Consider the following 20,664-nt stretch of genomic DNA (forward strand, 5'->3'; position numbering starts at 1 on the left):
TTCCTGCATTTTTCTTAAATGAATTTTTCTTTGACCCTACCTTGGATTCATGGGAAGCCATATGTGCACTTTATACCTTCTCTTCTTTCAATCTCTCTTCTTTCTCAACACACTTGAACATAAGTTTATTGAAAGTCCATTCATCATTATGTGTGTTGTAAGAGATCTTAAAAGGACCATATTCCATAGATAGGGATGCCAAAATTAAATGCACCAGAAATGAGTCAGAAATGGTCAGCTTGATGTCATTCAGCTTAAACACTATCTGACGAATATTACCACCTCTAAAATACTTCATAGATATGAGTTTTGACATTAGGGTATTGGCCCTGACCTTATTCAAACTGACAAACAAAGCCTCAATGGCACTCCAGAATTCTCTCACTGTCCTGCATTGCGGAATAGAACTATGAATATTCTTAGCCACCTTAGATTGCAAAAACAACAGACTAAGTCTGTTTCAACGGTCCCACTTCTTAAAAGCACTCTTTTGTTGAGCAATGCTTTGATCTATTAGGGCAGCATGCTCATCCTTTCTTAAGGCTAAATCCAAATCCATATAACCTAATGTGAAAAGGATAATTTTTTTCCAATCACTAAAATTAGATCTATCAAGAAAAGAGATAATACTCGAGCCATCTAAAATCAGAGAACCAGAAACTGCATGGCAAAAAACATGTATAAAAAGGGAAGCATATACGAGACAAGCCTGATGGAAAAAACAATAAATAAAAGGCCCTTGATATGCTTATTTTCGGGCAAGTGTAGTAGGGGGTCATCAAAGTCTTACTTTGATAAGAGCTCTGACACACGTAATCACTATGCCTACCGACCATAGCTAGTAAAACTAAAGCTCATATGAAGCTAGACCATCAACACATGGCACCTTTGGATACACATGCATAATGTATCTTAACACACTTGCTTTATTTTACAGTACTTAAATTCCAAACATGATGAAACTCCCTTTGGGTCGCTTCATCGTTTCATGAATTTAAGTACAACATTAATATTGAATAAAACTATATGATAAAATAAAAATTGACAACATACAAGCATCCAATTACTTTGGTAACATGAATTCACTAAGTTATCTAACTATCCTTGATTCCAATATGTCATACATAATGCATGCATAATCACAAATAAAATGCATGAAAAAATAACAAAAACAATCTCAAATGTGTAAAACACGAGGTCCTCATGATAGAACCGGTCTGAAATAACTCTGAACCAGTCATCAAAGGCTCCAAACCGTTTTTGAACCTTATGAATTGGTGCCAAGTATAAACAAAAGTTTATAAACCCTATAATCGTATGCCAAAATCCATGTATCTTCATATATTTATGAAAACAGGGTCTTAGTATCTCAGAATCAGTGAAAAACTAGAAGGAACCGTTAAAAAATAACTCTGAACCGGTCTAAAAAAAGGCCGTATCAGTCCTTGATCCGATTTATGCCAAATAGTGTCTGAACCCTACATAAGTATGGGTCCGACCCAGTTCAAACAAGATCCGGGGTTGACTCGGTACAAACCGAATTTGAATCTGACTCGATAAAAATTGGATCCAGATCTGTCCCGATCCAATCATAACCTGGGTCTGACCCAATCTTTTTGGATCAGACCCAAACTCATAACCATTATGGGTCAGAATCCGATCTAATGGGTCAGGACAGACCCGGTATACTGGCAGACCTGATCCAGCCAAAATGGGTAAAAAATCCAGGTTCGGCCCAAGTAGTCGAAAACAATAACAAAAATTAAATAAATAAAAGGGGTTTTGGCTTCTAAGAAACTGACTCGGTTTCTCAGAAATCGAAAGGGAAATTGCCCTCTAGCCTCTCATATTGGCAGCAAAATCATCGGCGAAATGACAATGCCAGGCGACATCCAACATCAAAAACCATCATCGACTCCCTGGTGAATGTCCATGGCCGGAACCCCTTTGAAAGAAAACCTATCCAACAAGGGTTTCGAGGTTCCGGCCAACTTGGTGGTTTGGCGATGGCGGTGCTACCAGTGAAAAACTGGTGAAGGCTTCCGGCAGCCAGCAATTCCAGTGAAGATGGCAACTAACAACTGCCTACACCCCTCTTCGACGAAAAGCCATCATCGACGCAGACCTCTCCGCCCTCAGTTTCTTAAGCGACAACAGACCCCCATCGTGCCTGATAGTAGAGAGGAAACGACCGACGAAAGGACCTCCTTCAACCCTCCTACAGTGACGCATCAGGTGATGATCCCGACGCAGGTCAGCCTCCCTGCAACCCAACGATGCAGGTAAAACCCCTCTTATTTTTTTTTATGGATCTGCTGTCGGGGATGGTAGTTGCCCCACAACATCCATCATCGCCTACCGGTGACTGTTGCCCCACGTTGCCGTCTCTCGGTGACCCACGTCGTCCAATGATGACAAACGATCACTGATACCAATGACTGGTAGAGCAAAAGAACTCTGCGGGCACAAGGGTTTGAGATTTCATCAGTTACGATCGATGGATGACGACCAATCGCCGACCCCCTGACAGTCATTGAATGTGTGACTCCCCCTTTTGCCTCTAGCGAAAATGGCGAAGGGGTACACACGACCACATGCAAGCCATTTAGCAGAACAAGCATACCCATATGTCGGCCCCGTCTGCTACATACAGTTTCCAGCACCTGTAACCGTTATCCATCAGCGATACTGGAATGCGACATGCATCAACAACGAGAACTAGAAGTCGACATTGGCGAGCATAAACTGAATACTCCCAATGCACCAACACGTGCAACAGAAGCGTGGTGGTGGGCTCATAACCCAATGTTGGCGTCTGCGCAAAAGATGAGATGGGACATACCTGAAGCAACCATGTTCGGCTGATAATGGTTGATGAGTGAACCTGATCAATCATCTCTGAGACGTTCGTCTCTTTATCTGGTCGCAACCTTTGATGAGCGCTGGCCCTCCAACAATGGTGAGCAGGATCAAAAGCTCAGAATAATCAACTATGTTGATTTGCTTCTATTTTCTGCACAAAGGTCTCTCATCAATACCCCTTTTATAGCATTAACCTTTATTAGAAAACAATTCAGATATCTGTTCCATCCAAATGGTAAGGTTTATCTGATAGGGACACCTCTAGGAGAGTCTTTATACGTGGGTGACTCCAACACAATGGTCAAGACCTGAAGAGGCATGAGGGACAAACTCTTGATCCATTTTGATAAAGAGAAAAAATGAGATAATTTACAAAAAACCACCTAACTTATTAGCTATTTATGTAATCCCTTCGCCCCCAAGGATTTCTCTTATTACATTCGGCTGCATATTTTTACCTTATATTTCAAATCGCTCACCCCAAAAATCATGTAATTAATATCTATTCTAGTCAAATAACGTGACTAAAATGCTTTATTATTGATTTGCTTGAGAAAAAGAGGAGCATTTTGCAAAAAATAGAACTGAGTATTCAAAAAATTGACCACAACTCCAAATTCGAAACCTCTTTGGGGCAACAAATTGTATATCTTTTCCATCAAACTTCACCAAAATTGAGTATTCAATAAATTGACTGTAAGGTCATTTTGCTTTGATTACACTATCTAACAAATAAAGAAAAAAAATCCAAAAGGTCTAATTTGTCTTGCAGACAAATGGAGGTGAAAGGTATATTTGACGTTTAGGTAAAATTTAGTGGCAAAACCAGAGAATAAAAAAAGAATCCTTTTTTTAGACAAAGAATAAAAAAATATCCAATTGCCCTTATACATCATGTGGTAACACAAAAGTTTTGAAAAAACTCATAGCAACTGCCACAAAAAAGTAGCAATTCCTTATTTAGTTTCCAATCCAAGCATAAGGGCTGCAATTTCCACAAAAAGTTGCCAATATTTATGAGCAGTAGTGAATGAAAGCAAAACAAAAAGGATTGAACATCTCTTTCTCACAATTTAGAATCTTCTCACCGCCCCACTTACAGCTCGATATAGGAGAGCACTAGGGTTGCAAACTGATTGGATAAATCTGACATATTTTTCGGATATAGATCCTTTAAATAAAATCTGAATATGGATTTGGGTCAGACTCAGATCTATTCAATTGGATCACTTTGGGATTTAGATCAACATTGACTCACTATAAGACAAACCATATATCCAGATCCTATAAGGATTCCATGAATCAGACCCGAACCATACCCAGTAAAATAATAATTTTATCATTTTTAAAATAAAAAATTGCAGATGTCAGTCAAAACTCGTGTCGGGCCTGGTCTGGTATGGTATGAAACTTCACAAACCATAGCCGGTTCCATATATTAATGGGACCATTCAGGTCTCACCCAGATTCTAATTGAATCACCAAACCCTGACACTATAGGCATAGGTCGGGTCCTTGACACCCCTAGTGTTGTGGCATGCTGCATCACCAGATGGACTGCATTAATTCTGGTGTCAACCTTTCCAATTGCATATGCGCGCACACACACACACACACACACACACACACACACACACACACACACACTGGGGGACTGGATCATAATGGATTACAGAGTGGGTGCAACTATAGATTCATAACTTATTCAAATCTCACACTGAAATTATGGATTTGGTCACAATAAAAAAAAACATTGATCCATATCCGATTCAAATCCTACAATGTCACACAAAGAAAAAAGAATCATCACTCTTGCACTGTGCAAATTTATATATGATGTAGTGGCAGATGGCATCGGGAAGTGGGTGGGCCTTTGTTGGTTTCAGGGTCGCCTCTGAGTGCTACTCTTTTTCACATAAGAGATTAATATCAGGACCACAAACATTAGAAATATGCAAAGTATCCAACGAATTTTATGGATACAACTAGGCTTATTAACTTTGTTCATACACTAGGTTGTGAGTTGTAAAGTCACATCATTTATGTCAATGATAAATGGATGGGGAACCTTAGAAAACTTTTCCCTTGTTCACATCCAAATTGGGAAAGTGCAAGGGGGGACCAAATTTATCATGACAAACACAAAATCACATGAAGTGAAGGTAGGTTCCCCTTTTTTTCTTGTTGGCTTGTATCTAGAAAAACTTTTTTTTATGTTTCCATATTAAGGGGAGGGATGGTCATCCTTAAAAAAGTTTGCATGTACTTGATATTGCAATCTTATTCTAGATGTGCATGCAGATACAGACCTATAAAATTCATATACTTTCAAAAAGTTTAAAGGGTCAAGGGTATCCAACTTTAGATAATTTATAAAAAAAAATAGACAAAAATTCAGCAAAGAATTAAATAAAAAAATTTACAGAACTCTGCAAGTCGGTGTCTTCCAGAATGCAAAAGGAAGAAGAGACATGGATGTTGTTGAAGATGATGTTGAGCAATAGACCTCAGGTTGCCATGCATCTAGTAGAATGAGACAATTAATACGAGCATTTTCTCACATGAAAGAAACTGTGCTTTGAACTGCACATTGCTCATGTAGAGGATTCAAATAAGCTTTTAATATCAAGTTCAGTTTAGTTTCTCAAAAATTGGAGTCTATTCAAGACCCAAGCTTGTTTATATGCAAAAAAAGCACCAAATTAGGGCAAACAGTCCATTGAAATTTGCTTGCTTTTCCTTTCTTCAAATAAGTGGTAAACCCTTTTGGGGCTGAACAAGTGAAGTTGAGTGGATGATGGGTTGCATCGATGATATATTTGATATAGTAGTGTCAGATGTGGTAAAAATAAAAATAAGTCAAGAACATGTATTATGCTTGCAAAAAATATATTGCACTAGTGCCACGTCAGACAAAAAAGGTGATTTGAGTCTGAGTTTGAGAATAGCTGATCTTACAAGTGCAAACCCAACACAAAAACTCTCACATTTCCATTTTAAGATCCATATATAAAATAATAGGTCTGGCCAAGTTGAATCTATCTCTTTCCTGCACCAAATGGTCTACAACATAAGTATGGTACCTATTCTACAAATCCACAAAAATAAAAAAGGGTTTTGGTTTTACACCTTTGACGATAGATAATTATGCAAATATTTACTATGTTATGCTATTTCTTTGTATACAAATTTCTAATTACGTGGGCATGCAGTTTATGAGAGTCATCCCTTATGCAAGCCGAAGCGTCACGACTCACTGTGGACAAGGGGTAAGCTCACAGAGTTTTATTCTTCTTAAATGTAAGTACGACGGGCAAAGTCAGTGCAGCTAGGTCTTTTATCTTAGGGGTGGTTTCTAAGTGTAAATAAAAAAAAAAAACGGAATGAATCTCAAACCGGACCCATCTATCTGAAATGGTAAATGTCTAAAATTTCTAGGCTACTTATCATGTTTATTTTTAATTTTTTAAATAACGTATCATTTTTTATTTTTTATTTTAAATACTTGTTTTTTTAGTTTTTAAATTAATTGTCATTTTTTATATTTTATATTTCAAATCACCTATCATTTTTTATCATTTCATTTAAAATGAAAAAATCTTCTTGCATCTAGTCAAAAGGCATGTGTCTTGTTAAAGCATAACTAAATAATATTTTAATCCTTGCCATAGATAAATATGAGAAAAACTATTTTTAAAGAGAAGTTGGTAGTCTGCATCGCTCTTTCATTTTACACTTTTTATTTTTTCTGTTGAATGTATCACATAATGAGAGCTATAGTAGAGTTGGGTGCCTCGACACCAATGCAAGTTGCATTCCAGTAAGCCAACCCTTGGTTCCCTCCATTCTCAGTTTTGAACCAAAAGTATCCAAACTTTCTATAATTAAGGTACAATAAATGCACCTATTTCTCATTCCTCTTTCTCCATCTTCAAGGCGTGTTTCAAAATTTTAAGTTTTTTTGCACTTTTTTGTTATTTTTGTTTTCATTGAAAGTTAGGTAGGTTTGACTATACATTTTAATGTGATAAAACTCAAAAACTATGATTACTATCGGTAATTAGGATGATTACATAGATTATTAAACCTTCAAAGAGAGTGAGAGAGAGTAGAATGATAAAGGAAAAATTGTCTTTACATTTTATGACCACTAACTCTAGTATACTATAGTTAACCTAACAGAAGTGTGTTGGGGGGGGGGGGGGGGGGGGGGGGGAGGGGAGGGTTGGTTAGATATCAATGGCGTTGCTAAGATTCTAACCTACGGTGTGTACAAATGCAAAAATGCAAAGTAAAAAAATAAAAAAATAATTACTAATAAATTATACTAATTCACTATATATAAAAGAACCAAGACTGTAATCCTACAAGCTTCATAAATTAAAACCAAAACCAAATATTATGTCATTCTAAAAAAACAAATCAAAACATCAATTTCAGCAAACATAAAAAATTATGATTTATGTTAATTAATAAAAAAACCTAATACTCTAACCAAAATCAAGTCACACAATATTCATCCATTCATGTCTAATGGTGATTAAAAAACACACAAAAACCCTGGAACCATAAACTATTTTTTTATGTCAATATAAAAACATCAAATCAAAGCCTGAAATCCTGTTGAACATCATTCATAAATATGCCTAATTAAGAAAAAGCAAAACACAAATTAAATATTTGTGCCATTTGACAAACCAAAAAAAAATAAATTCTTAAAAAAAGCAAAGATTTAGGCATTTGATAACTAAAATTAAGCCTTCATTAATGGAATCATGTTTAATGATAATTGAAAAGAAAATAGTAAGAAAATATCTTGAAACACTAATTACATACATATTCAAGTCATTGAGAAAAACCCTAATCAATACCCAAAATCCAAAAAAGTCATAGATTTAAGCTAATTGAAAAAATTTTATAATATTCAAACTAAAATCAAGTGTTCGTTATTCATGGCTAATGCTAATTAAAAAATAAAACACAAGAAATGGTAAGTAAAAATTCATAGTAATTTCAAAAAAAAAATTGCATCAAAAACTTAAACCATAACAATACATTAGTCAAATTTAAAAAATCTAGAAATCAAAACTCTATCAAGCTTTTTGAAAAAAGAAGAAGTCAACAAAAAAAAAATTTTAATTGCGCAATTTAATTTTTGGGGCAAATTTGCGGTTTTAGGGTTAGTGTTTTAATGAGAAATATAGAGGATGAGAGTGAATCTCGGTTTAATTGTGTTTGTTACTTGAATCAAGGATAGTGGATGCAATTCTCTTAGCAATTCGTATAGTCAGCAATTTGTAATCGTGGTTTGTCACTATGGTTGTAACAAATACGTAGCCCATTTCGAAAAAGCAAAAGCTCAGAATTTGCCATAGCAAGGCATTTGTTGCAGCTAAGGCATTAAAGTTAAAAGCAAAAGCTGAGAACTTGCCATAGTAAGTCATTTGTTGCAGCTTAAGGCATTAAAGTTAAAGGGCCTGAAGAGTTAAATACCAAAGAATGCGCATCAATCTCTTTGGTTAAGGCTGAAGTAGTATAGTGGAACAAGTTTGGCAGTGAAGCAGTTTTAACTAGTTCTTATTTAAGGCTGGGTCATATATACAGGAGAACTTCAATCTCACCCACCATTTGAAACAAAGCTGAAGTAGTATAGTGGAACAAGTTTGGCAGTGAAGCAGTTTTAACTAGTTCTTATTTAAGGCTGGGTCATATATACAGGAGAACTTCAATCTCACCCACCATTTGAAACAAAGCTGAAGTAGCAATTACCCGTGATTAGGCTCTTGAAGAGAGCTGGTTCGAACCCACGGAATAAGTTCTGGTCAGGCTAAACCTAAACAAAACGAATGCTTGGCTTGGTTCTGCTCCTATAGCTAGGCTCGTTAGCTAGTAGTAATTAAATATAAGGTGTAGATGTTTTTTTTACAAGAAAAATGAATTATTATTTATCAATAAGAGTTCAAATCCTACATTTATTTTGTAAATGAGGTTGGCTCAGTTGGTTTAGAGTCTAATTCTATTATTTTGATTTTTTGTTAATAAAAGTAAGACAGTTCTGCAGCCCGAACGTGACATAGGCCTGACCATGTGAAGGGTATACAAGCCAGCTTGCCATACATAAATATGACCATGGCTTAAATAGAAAAACTATTTTTAGCTCTGTCTTTATTTTGATGACGAGGAATCCTTGCCGAAATGAAGTAAAAGTATACATGCACCTGTAAGTAAGTGTGTGAAAGAAGAAAAATGTGAACACCTTGTAAACATTATTCACCTGTAAGTGCGTGACAGATCTCACAGCTAGCCTAGCTATACATAACCCACCTCCCTCTCTGCAACTAAACCCTTGATATTTCCATTGCTTGCTTGTGCACATAAGTTGCTGGTTTGGGCAGACGTAACATTATTTTGGCAAAACAGTGCAACAATAATGGACTTAATTGTGGCTCATGCGCATGGCTGAAAAGGAATTCAATGGATATGCCAAGTTATTCCAATTGAAGCATTATCTATAGGCGATTATCCAATGTGAATTCAAGGAAAGAATTAAGCTTAAATGGCCCAACAATAATGCTGATTGGTTGGGCGAATGCAACTGATATCTCTATGATCTGAATAAAGTTTAACTTTCATAAAAGAAAAGAAAAAAACCAACTTCATCTTTTGCCGAGACAACTGAACTGCCCACTGTCATCTCTCTCTCTCTCTCCACACTTAACAAAAATTTTAAAAATGTATGAACAACGTCATACGAGAAAATATCATGATACCTTTTGATTTATATAGCAGTTTCATTTAGCACGGAGACCCATTACTCTGCATTTGTCTTAACATTAATTTTGACATGGAAGAATGATTTTGAGAAATCAAGTAAGGCAGTGATGGTTTCTAGCATCGTCCATAAGATCAGGACTATTATGTAAAAAATTTAAGTCAACATTATGAAAATATTAACCTAAAGACAGGGCCTGACCATGTGAAGGGCCTACAGGGCAGTCAGATGGCATGTGGCTTGTTAAAGCATGACCAAATAAGATAATATAATCCTTTCCATACATAAATATAACCATGACTTAAATAGAAAAACTATTTTTTACCTCTGCCTTTATTTGGATGACGAGCAACCCTTGCCGAAGCGAGGAAAACACCCCTCACGACCACCCTGCCTTAAGTGGCCCACCTCTGCATTTGCTCTGTCATTTTACACTTTTTCTTTTTCCTGTTTAATGTATAACACAATGATATTTCTAATAGAGTTTTTTATTTTTGAATGAAAGCTAAGTTTATATAATTAAGGTACAGTAATTACAGACCCAAAGGGTTTGTAGTAGTCTGAAAGCTACGGATACACCCATGAGCCAGTGGTGCCTTCATCTCAGCACACCTTCACAACCACCCCACGGTGGTTATGCATCTACATACCGAATGGCTTTGCTTTACACATCAAATGAACAATATTCCATGCAATTTTCAGAATACATATAGTCTTCTTAGTTTCTTCTCTGGAACATATTTCTCAAATAATCCAAACATTAAGAAAACCCCCAGAGGGATGGTATTCTCCAAATTTTCTACAAACCCACAAAAATAAACAAGGAAATCAATACGCTTGGTAATTAATTTTAAAATATATTGTGGGAACATTTGGATGTAGATACTAGTATAGCTCCAAAATATACCCTTATTATGACATGTGCATGTTATTCCAACCTTGTGAAAAATGGATTTCAGAAAAAAGATCTCAAGCCTAGAGGCACGTTCTTAAGATCGCTATCTTTAGAACTTCAATCGCCCCACTCCGGGAAGTCCGAAGAAGCGAAAAGAGGTTTATTGCAACTGAGCTCCCAGGATACAACTAGGCTTGAACCTCAAGAGAGTCATTGCTTCGCAAGGACAGATGATCTCTACCACACTTGTACTTAGCAAGCCAAATTGAGAAGAAGGAAGAAGAAGATTGGAGAGTCAGAAAATTCTTGTATTTTCAAAAGACAAAAATAGAAGATATTTATAGACTTTTAGAGAGGCCAAAACGTTTTGCGATAAATGAGATTAATGGCCATAAGTCTGACGGTTTGAAAATAGGCCGAAAAGGTAACTGAACGGTCACCCACCTTTGACTGTCAATCAAAGGCCTTCAAAACCGTCCAACAGTCAAAAAGCGCCATAAACTCAATATAAATGCTATTAAAACCTTTCAAACGGCCAGATATCTCAAAACCGAAAAATCAAAACGGACATTTGCACCTCATATGCACCTCGCACCGCTGCGAGCGTGCGAAGTGCAAAGTGCGCCATCAAAATGCTACATTGCGCCTCAAGCGCCCTTGCGTACACACGCACGTGCGCGCGAACGGCGCGTCCGTTGCTGCACGATGCGCAACAACGTCCGCAAGCCACCTAAAGATACAAGGCTTACCAAAGTAAAGAATAGAGAACAAAGCATGTATTTAAACCACTAGAAAAACTGATTTCTCTTAGATATGCGACTAAACCTTTTAAAGCACTTTTGGTGCAAAGAAATCACCAATTTTAAAACTTTCCTAACAATCCCCCACTAGTTTTAAAATATATTTGGCTTGCATAGAAACTTATGCATCAGTGAGAGTGTCTGCATGACTTGAACCCCCACTATTTGAAAGAAAACCTAAATTAACCAAGGTGGTACGTGGACTTACCTTGAACTTAGCTCCTTATATTGTTAACGGAGTTTTCAATCATACATAGGTTTCCAAAAGTTCAATTGTGTGGATTTCATGTTGGCACATTTAGAGCATTGTGCTTCCCTGAATTCATGAGTGCTCTAGAGAATTGCCAATTCTCATAAGAAACGACTCACACTTCTACACTCATATCGGTGAGTTTGTCTAGGTGTATTGTAACACGCACCCTAGCCTTAAGGCCTACAAACTCATTAAGAGCTATTAGCTCAACCCTCATATTAGTTACAACTCATGAGCATACATCAGTAATGGGCTTACATAAATATGCTCAATATCTGTCATTCACCAATTTGTTTCCCATTGAACCTATGCATGTGGGATCTCCAACACTCTAGGTTGGGTATCCTTAGGTGATGACTTAATTGGCTTAATTCACATTCTCCTCGATGTTTTATTGATGACATCTCTCGAAAGGCCTTTCGTAAATGAGTCTGCCAAATTTTGACATGACTTCAGATATTTCAATGAAATAATATTGTCATCAATCATTTGTCTTATAAAACTGTGTCTTAGACTAATATGTCTAGACTTCCCATTGTATTTCATATTACCTGCTTTACATATAGCTGATTGGCTATCACAAAACATTGAAATAGCAGGTATAAGCTTCTTTCTTAGTGGAATATCCACTAGCATATTCTTAAGCCATTCAGCTTCTCTACAAGCAGATGCCAAAGCAATAAACTCAGATTCCATTGTATAAAAAATAATTACTAATAAATTATACCAATTCACTATATAAAAAAAAACCAAGACTCTAATCCTACAAGCTTCATAAATTAAAACCATAACCAAATATTATGTCATTCTAAAAACCCAAATCAAAACATCAATTTCAGCAAACATAAAAAATTATGATTTATGTTAATTAATAAAAAAACCTAATACTCTAACCAAAATCAAATCACACAATATTCATCCATTCATGTCTAATGGTGATTAAAAAACACACAAAAACCCTGGAACCATAAACTATTTTTTTATGTCAATATAAAAACACCAAATCAAAGCCCGAAATCTTATCGAACATCATTCATAAATATGCCTAATTAAGAAAAAGCAAAACACAAATTAAATATTTGTGTCATTTGACAAACAAAAAAAAAATTAATTCTTAAAAAAACCAAAGATTTAGGCATTTGATAACTAAAATTAAGCCTTCATTAATGGAATCATGTTTAATGATAATTGAAAAGAAAATAGTAAGAAAATATCTTGAAACACTAATTACATACATATTCAAGTCATTTGGAAAAACCCTAATCAATACCCAAAATCCAAAAAAGTCATAGATTTAAGCTAATTGAAAAAATATATAATATTCAAACTAAAATCAAGTGTTCGTTATTCATGGCTAATGCTAATTAAAAAATAAAACACAAGAAATGGTAAGTAAAAAATCATAGTAATTTAAAAAAAAAATTGCATCAAAAACTTAAACCATAACAATACATTAGTCAAATTAAAAAAATCTAGAAATCAAAACTCTATCAAGCTTTTTGAAAAAAGAAGAAGACAACAACAACAACAACAACAACAACAACTACGCCTTCATCCCAAAACAATTGGGGTCAGCGATATGAACCAAAAAAGAAATTCATTTTGGGTCTTCCACATGAATCCTTTTCCTCCAATCATTTCTATCCAACGCCATGTCCTCGGTGAGGTTCAAAGCATTCATATTCTTTCCTATCATCTCCATCCAAGTCTTCCTAGGCCTACCCCGACCTCTTTTAACTAATATATTTTCCCATTTCTCCAACCTTCTAACTAGAGCATCATTAGGCCTTCGCCGAATATGTCCAAACCACCGTAAACGATTCTCTCGCATCTTATTTTCAATGGGTGCAACACCTACCTTCTTACGTATCTCTTCGTTCCGAATCTTATCTTTTATTGTATTTCCACACATCCATCTAAGCATCCGCATCTCAGCTACACTCATTTTTTGAATATGATGTCTCTTGGCAGCCCAACATTCCGTACCATATAGTAAAGCGGGTCTAATAGTCGTCCTATAAAACTTTCCCTTCAACCGCAATGGCATTCTACGATCGCACAACACTCCAGTAGCACTTTTCCATTTCATCCACCCAACCTTTATCCTATGATTTACATCTCCATCAATTTCTCCATACTTTTGAATGATGGATCCCAAATATTTGAAATAATCATTCACCGGTATATCTTGCTCACCAAGCTTCACTACACTCCCATCACTACTTCGTTGCTTACTAAACCGACATTTCATATATTCAGTCTTACTCTTACTCAACTTAAAACCTCTAGCTTCTAATGTCTGTCTCCATAATTCTAACTTAGCATTAACCCCAGCTCTAGACTCATCAATCAAAACAATATCATCAGCAAACAACATACACCACGGTACATTTTCTTGAATTGATCTCGTAAGCTCATCCATCACTATCGCAAATAGGAAAGGGCTTAAAGCAGATCCTTGATGTAACCCAACCGTTATCGGAAAATTGGTTGTCACCCCTCCACAAGTGCGGACATTGGTTACTACTCCTTCATACATATCTTTAATTATACTAATGTACTTGAGAGAAACACCTTTCTTCATCATTGTCCACCAGAGAACGTCCCTAGGTACTCTATCATATGTCTTCTCTAAATCAATAAAAACCATATGCAAATCTTTGTTCCTCTCTCTATATCTTTCAATAAGTTGTCTAAGAAGATGTATAGCTTCCATAGTTGATCTTCCAGGCATAAAACCAAATTGATTCTCCGATACCATGACAACCTTCCTCAACCTAGACTCAATCACCCTCTCCTAAAGTTTCATAGTATGACTCATGAGTTTTATACCACGATAGTTTGTGCAATCTTGTATATCACCCTTATTCTTATATAAAGGCACCAAAGTACTCTTCCTCCACTCATTAGGCATCTTATTTGTTCGCCAAATCAAGTTAAAAAGATTTGTCAACCATTCTAAACCTTTCTCTCCCAAGCATTTCCAAGCCTCGATAGGTATACCATCTGGGCCAACTGCCCTTCTTGATTTCATTTTCTTCAAAGCCTCTGCAATTTCTTTCTTTTGAATCTTGCGCATGAAGTCACGATTTATCTCATGCAAAGGAATGGAGAAGTCTCCAAGATCTTGAGCATGACTATCATTAAATAGCTTATCAAAATAATCTTTCCATCTCTCCTTAATCTCCTCATCTTTGACTAAAACCCTTTGCGTTTCATCTTTGATACATCTAACCATACCCAAATCTTTCGATTTCCTATCTCTCATCTTTGCAAGCCTATAAATATCCTTCTCGCCTTCTTTGGTATCCAACTTGTCATAAACCTCCTTATATACCTTAGCCCTCGCGTTTCGAACAACTTTTTTAGCTTCCTTCTTTGCTATCATATACTTCTCCAAATTCTCATTATCACGACTCTTACTTAGATTTCTATAACACTCTCTTTTAACCTTAATAGCTAATTTGACATCCTCGTTCCACCATGATGTATCCTTACCTAGTGGTGCACCGCCTTTAGACTCACCCAATACCTCCTTAGCTACTTTTCTCATACCACCCGCTATCTTATTCCACATTGATTCTGAATCCTCCTCGAGACACCAATCAACTTCCTTAACTACCTGCTCTACAAACATTCCTTGTTTAGCTCCTTTCAGTGCCCACCACTTAATTCTAGGATCTATCCTATGTCTATCCCTTTTGCGGCATTGTCTAATTCTAAGATCTAAAATTAAGACTCTATGTTGTGTAGCTACACTTTCTCCTGGTATAACCTTACAATCGATGCAACAACCCCTATCTCTCTTTCTAAGTAGAAAAAAATCTATCTGACTCGTATTAACCCCACTTTTAAATGTTACTAGGTGAGACTCCCTCTTCCTAAACCAAGTGTTTGCTAAGATCATATCATAGGACAAACAAAAATCTAAAATCCTTTCTCCACTTTCATTTCTTTCTCCTATACCATAGCCTCCATGGATATTCTCAAATCCATCCCTACTAATGCCTACATGTCCATTAAGGTCACCGCCGATGAAAAGCTTTTCTCCATAAGATGTCTCTTGTACTACTCCATCTAAATCTTCCCAAAATTGATGCTTAACGGAATCATCTAAACCTACTTGAGGTGCATAAACACTAATAATATTAATAATATCCGTACCTAATACTAATTTAATAAGTAAAATTCTATCACCCTTCCTACGGACCTCAACTACATTATCTATAAACTGACGACTCATAACAATCCCTACTCCATTCCTATTCCTATTTATTCCTGTATACCAAATCTTATATCCCCAAGGTTCTATCACTTTAGCTTTCTCACCTACCCATTTGGTCTCTTGAAGACATAAAATATCAATCTTTCTCCTACACATAACATCTACTAACTCTACCAACTTACCAGTTAAAGACCCTATGTTCCAAGTGGCTAACCTAATTTTATGGTCTTGGACTAACTTCTTTACCCCCACCCGTCCAACAAAGTGAGGGAACCCTTGCCTATTTGACACCACACCCGGGCGCCGGTGTGACGCGTCGCTTCTGGGCGACGACCTAGCAACCCTTGCACATTTATCACTGCCTCCGGGCCTAGAGAGTACAGCGCGTCGCTCAGTAGGGAACGCTCCAACGAAATTCTCATATTGGTTCATTTTCATAGGATATGACAAAGTTTTTATGCTGGCTGTCACAGGCCTACCGCAACCCTCCTCCTTTATCCGGGCTTGGGACCGGCAGTGTATAACTACACAGGCGGAGTTAAAAAAGAAGAAGACAACACAAAATAAATTTTCTTCATTGCGCAATTTAATTTTTGGTGCAATTTTGAGGTTTTAGGGTTAGTGTTTTGAGGAGAAATGTAGAGGATGAGAGTGAATCTCGGTTTAATTGTGTTTGTTACTTGAATCAATGATAGTGGATGCAATTCTCTTAGCAAAGTCAGCAATTTTTTATTCTTGGTTTGACTTTTGTTTTATCTTTGATCAAATTAAGAGCAATGCACTTTTTTTCTGCCAATTTGTCGTAGTTAAATGTGGTAGATATTACTAATTTTTTGTTGAGATTTTCTTTTTTTGTTAAATCTGGGAAATTGTGTGTGAAATTTAGTTGTATGTTTAATTATGTTTGTTTCTTGAATTAGTGAAATTGCAAGTATTTTTTTCCGGTGATTTGGTGTGCTGTAAATTTATTTTCACATTTTTTTTAAATTTTTATGTGTTTTGGGTTTGTTTTGCTTAAATTAGGTATAATGAAATATTTATTTTATTTTTTCATTTTTATTTTAGGTTGATCTCTTATGTTGATTTTTTCAAAACTTTAGGATGGGCATGAGCCCCTCCTCATCCCCTGAATCTGCCCTTGTTTGATATCATCTTTCTTAATTTAGGTTGATGCTCATAATTTTTCAAACAAAAATCTAGTAAGAACTCATTTGAATGAAAACCTATTGAAAACCCTATGGCCTACGTCGCATGCTTTATAGGGCTACCTTTCAATTAAGTAACAGTCCCTTTCAAGTTGAAGAAAATGAAAGCACCTCATACTTCATAAGCATGGTTAGGAGTAGTGGTTTCATAAATTAAAGGCCTCTACCTAAGCTCCTTATATATATATATATATATATATATATATATATATATATATATATATATATATATATATATATATATATATATATATATATATATATATATATATATATATATATATATATATATATATATATATATATATATATATATATATATATATAATAGAAAATTATTATTTCATTTACATCTTCTTAAATATGAGAATTGGCATTTTCAAATTACAAAAAATTAAAGAAAAAGTTTGTTGGAGGATTGAAAAAGCCAGTTACTGTTAATTAATAGCAATATTTTTTTTTTCATGGCTTGAACAACCACTCTAAGGCATAATGCAAGGAGCCAGCTCTACATCATTTCATTGTGTCAACCACTTTTTTCACCGTGTGACAGGGATACGTCATTTTGGTGGCATGTCCGCTGGTAGTGGATACGTTCAGACAGTTAACCTTATTATGTCAATTCAGTTGTAACCAATGTTGTCATTAATTATGACAATACCAATACTCAATTGAATCATTCTTTATCGGACAGAAAATAATAATAAAAAATTACGTGTCAATCATAATACGATACGTGTTAAACCCATAAAAATAAAGAATTTTTAGTTTTTTTTTAATTTATGAAAAATAGCCTATTCAGAGGTAAAGCTTATCGATTTTTTGACAATACGTTGCTTATCGGTCGATATACCGATAACATTGGTTGTAACCTCTGTAACAAATATCGCAAGATTTATGAAATTCTTGCCATAAAATCGTGAGAAATTGCCTGAAAGTTTAAAACGGCAATTTCTCGCAGGATTTTTAAAAAAATCACGATATTTATGTTTTAAGCGGCTATTTATGGTGAAAAAATCATGTAATTTTATTTTTAAATAAATTGTATTAATATTTTTCTTATAAAACATAATTTTTATATTTTTAATTTATTTTTTATTGCCGAGATTTTGCTGAAAAAATGTGAGATTTATGAAAAATTTTCAAATTCTCGTGAGTTTTTTGACAAACGAGATTTTGCAAAAAAAACAAAACAAAAACGTTTGTCACTATGGTTGTAACAAATACTTAGCCCATTTTGAAAAAGCAAAAGCTGAGAACTTGCCATAGCAAGGCATTTGCTGCAGCTAATTAAGGCATTTATGTTAAAAGCAAAAGCTGAGAACTTGCCATAGTAAGGCATTTGTTGCAGCTTAAGGCATCAAAGTTAAAGGCCCTGAAGAGTTAAATACCAAAGAATGCGCATCAATCTCTTTGGTTAAGGCTGAAGTAGTATAGTGGAACAAGTTTGGCAGTGAAGCAGTTTTAACTAGTTCTTATTTAAGGGTGGTGGGACATATATACAGGAGAACATCAATCTCACCCACCATTTGAAACAAGGCTGAAGTAGCAATTACCCGTGATTAGGCTCTTGAAGAGAGCTGGTTCGAACCCACGGAATAAGTTCTGGTCAGGCTAAACCTAAACAAAACGAATGCTTGGCTTGGTTCTGCTCCTATAGCTAGGCTCGTTAGCTAGTAGTAAATATAAGGTGTAGATGTTTTTTTTACAAGAAAAATGATTTATTATTTATCAATAAGAGTTCAAATCCAACATTTATTTTGTAAATGAGGTTGGCTCAGTTGGTTTAGAGTCCAATTCTATTATTTTCATTTTTTGTTAATAAAAGTAAGACAGTTCTGCAGCCCGAACGTGACATAGGCCTGATCATGTGAAGGGCCTAGAAGCCAGCTTATGACCATGGCTTAAATAGAAAAACTATTTTTAGCTCTGTCTTTATTTTGATGACGAGGAATCCTTGCCGAAATGAAGTAAAAGTATACATGCACCTGAAAGAAGAAAAATGTGAACACCTTGTAAACATTATTCACCTGTAAGTGCGTGACAGATCTCACAGCTAGCCTAGCTATACATAACCCACCTCCCTCTCTGCAACTAAACCCTTGATATTTCCATTGCTTGCTTGTGCACATAAGTTGCTGTTTTGGGCAGATGTAACATTATTTTGCCTAGTTATTCCAATTGAAGCATTATCTATAGGCGATTATCCAATGTGAATTCAAGGAAAGAATTAAGCTTAATTAAATGGCCCAACAATAATGCTGATTGGTTGGGCGAATGCAAGTGATATCTCTATGATCTGAATAAAGTTTAACTTTCATAAAAAAAAAAAAAACCACCTTCATCTCTTGCCGAGACAACTGAACTGCCCACTGTCATCTCTCTCTCTCTCTCTCTCTCTCTCTCTCTCTCCACACTTTAACAAAAATTTTAAAAATGTATGAACAACTTCATACGAGAAAATATCATGATATCTTGAGATTTATATAGCAGTTTCATTTGTCTTAACATTAATTTTGATATGGAAGAATGATTTTGAGAAATCAAGTAAGGCAGTGATGGTTTCTAACATCGTCCATAAGATCAGGACTATTATGTAAAAAATTTAAGTCAACATTATGAAAATATTATTATAAAGACAGGTTCATTATTTTTCCTTTTCTATAAAAGTAAGACAATTCTGGAGACCAGGGCAGCCGGAACATGTGAAGGGCCTACAAGCCAGTCAGACGGCTTGTGGCTTGTTAAAAAGCATGACCAAATAGGATAATATATAATCCTTGCCATACATAAATATAACCATGGCTTAAATAAAAAAAAAACTATTTTTAGCTCTGTCTTAATTTTGATGACGAGGAACCCTTGCCGTTGCGAGGAAAAACCCCCGGGTAGAGCTTCAAGACCACCTCTGCATTTGGTCTGAAAGCTAAATACAGACCCAAAGGGTTTGTAGTAGTCTGAAAGCTACTGATACACCCCATGAGCCAGTGGTGCCTTAATCTCAGCACCTTCACAACCACCCCACGGTGGTTATTCATCTACATACCGAATGGCTTTGCTTTACACATCGAATGAACAATATTCCATGCAATTTTCAGAATACATATAGTCTTCTTAGTTTCTTCTCTGGAACATATTTCTCAAATAATCCAAACATTAATAAAACCCCCAGAGGGATGGTATTCTCCAAATTTTCTACAAACCCACAAAAATAAACAAGGAAATTAATACGCTTGGTAATTAATTTTGAAAGCTACTGTGGGAAGATTTGGGTGTAGATACTAGTATAGCTCCAAAATATACCCTTATTATGACACATGCACTTGGGGGAGGGGGTGGCCAATCTATGTTGTCGACTGCCAACATTGATGTGTACCATTATGGTTTTATAGTTCACAACCACCAACTACCGTATGTGTATATATATATATATATATATATATATATATAGGGTAACTGAAATTTGTAAACCAGCAAAATTTGTAAACTGGCATGCAACGAGGTTTTCATAGAGTTCTTTTATTTTTTCTAAAATTTTTCCCTACAGATGCAATAATCTACATGTGATTTAGAAATTTTGTAAATATTTAAGCATATAAAATCTGATTACGAATGATCTAAAAGTCGATTAAGTAAATGGACTACGCCGATG

This window comes from Nuphar pumila, chromosome 12 (assembly GCF_984573655.1).
Source record: "Nuphar pumila chromosome 12, dmNupPumi1.hap1.1, whole genome shotgun sequence".
Classification (NCBI taxonomy): Eukaryota; Viridiplantae; Streptophyta; class Magnoliopsida; order Nymphaeales; family Nymphaeaceae; genus Nuphar; species Nuphar pumila.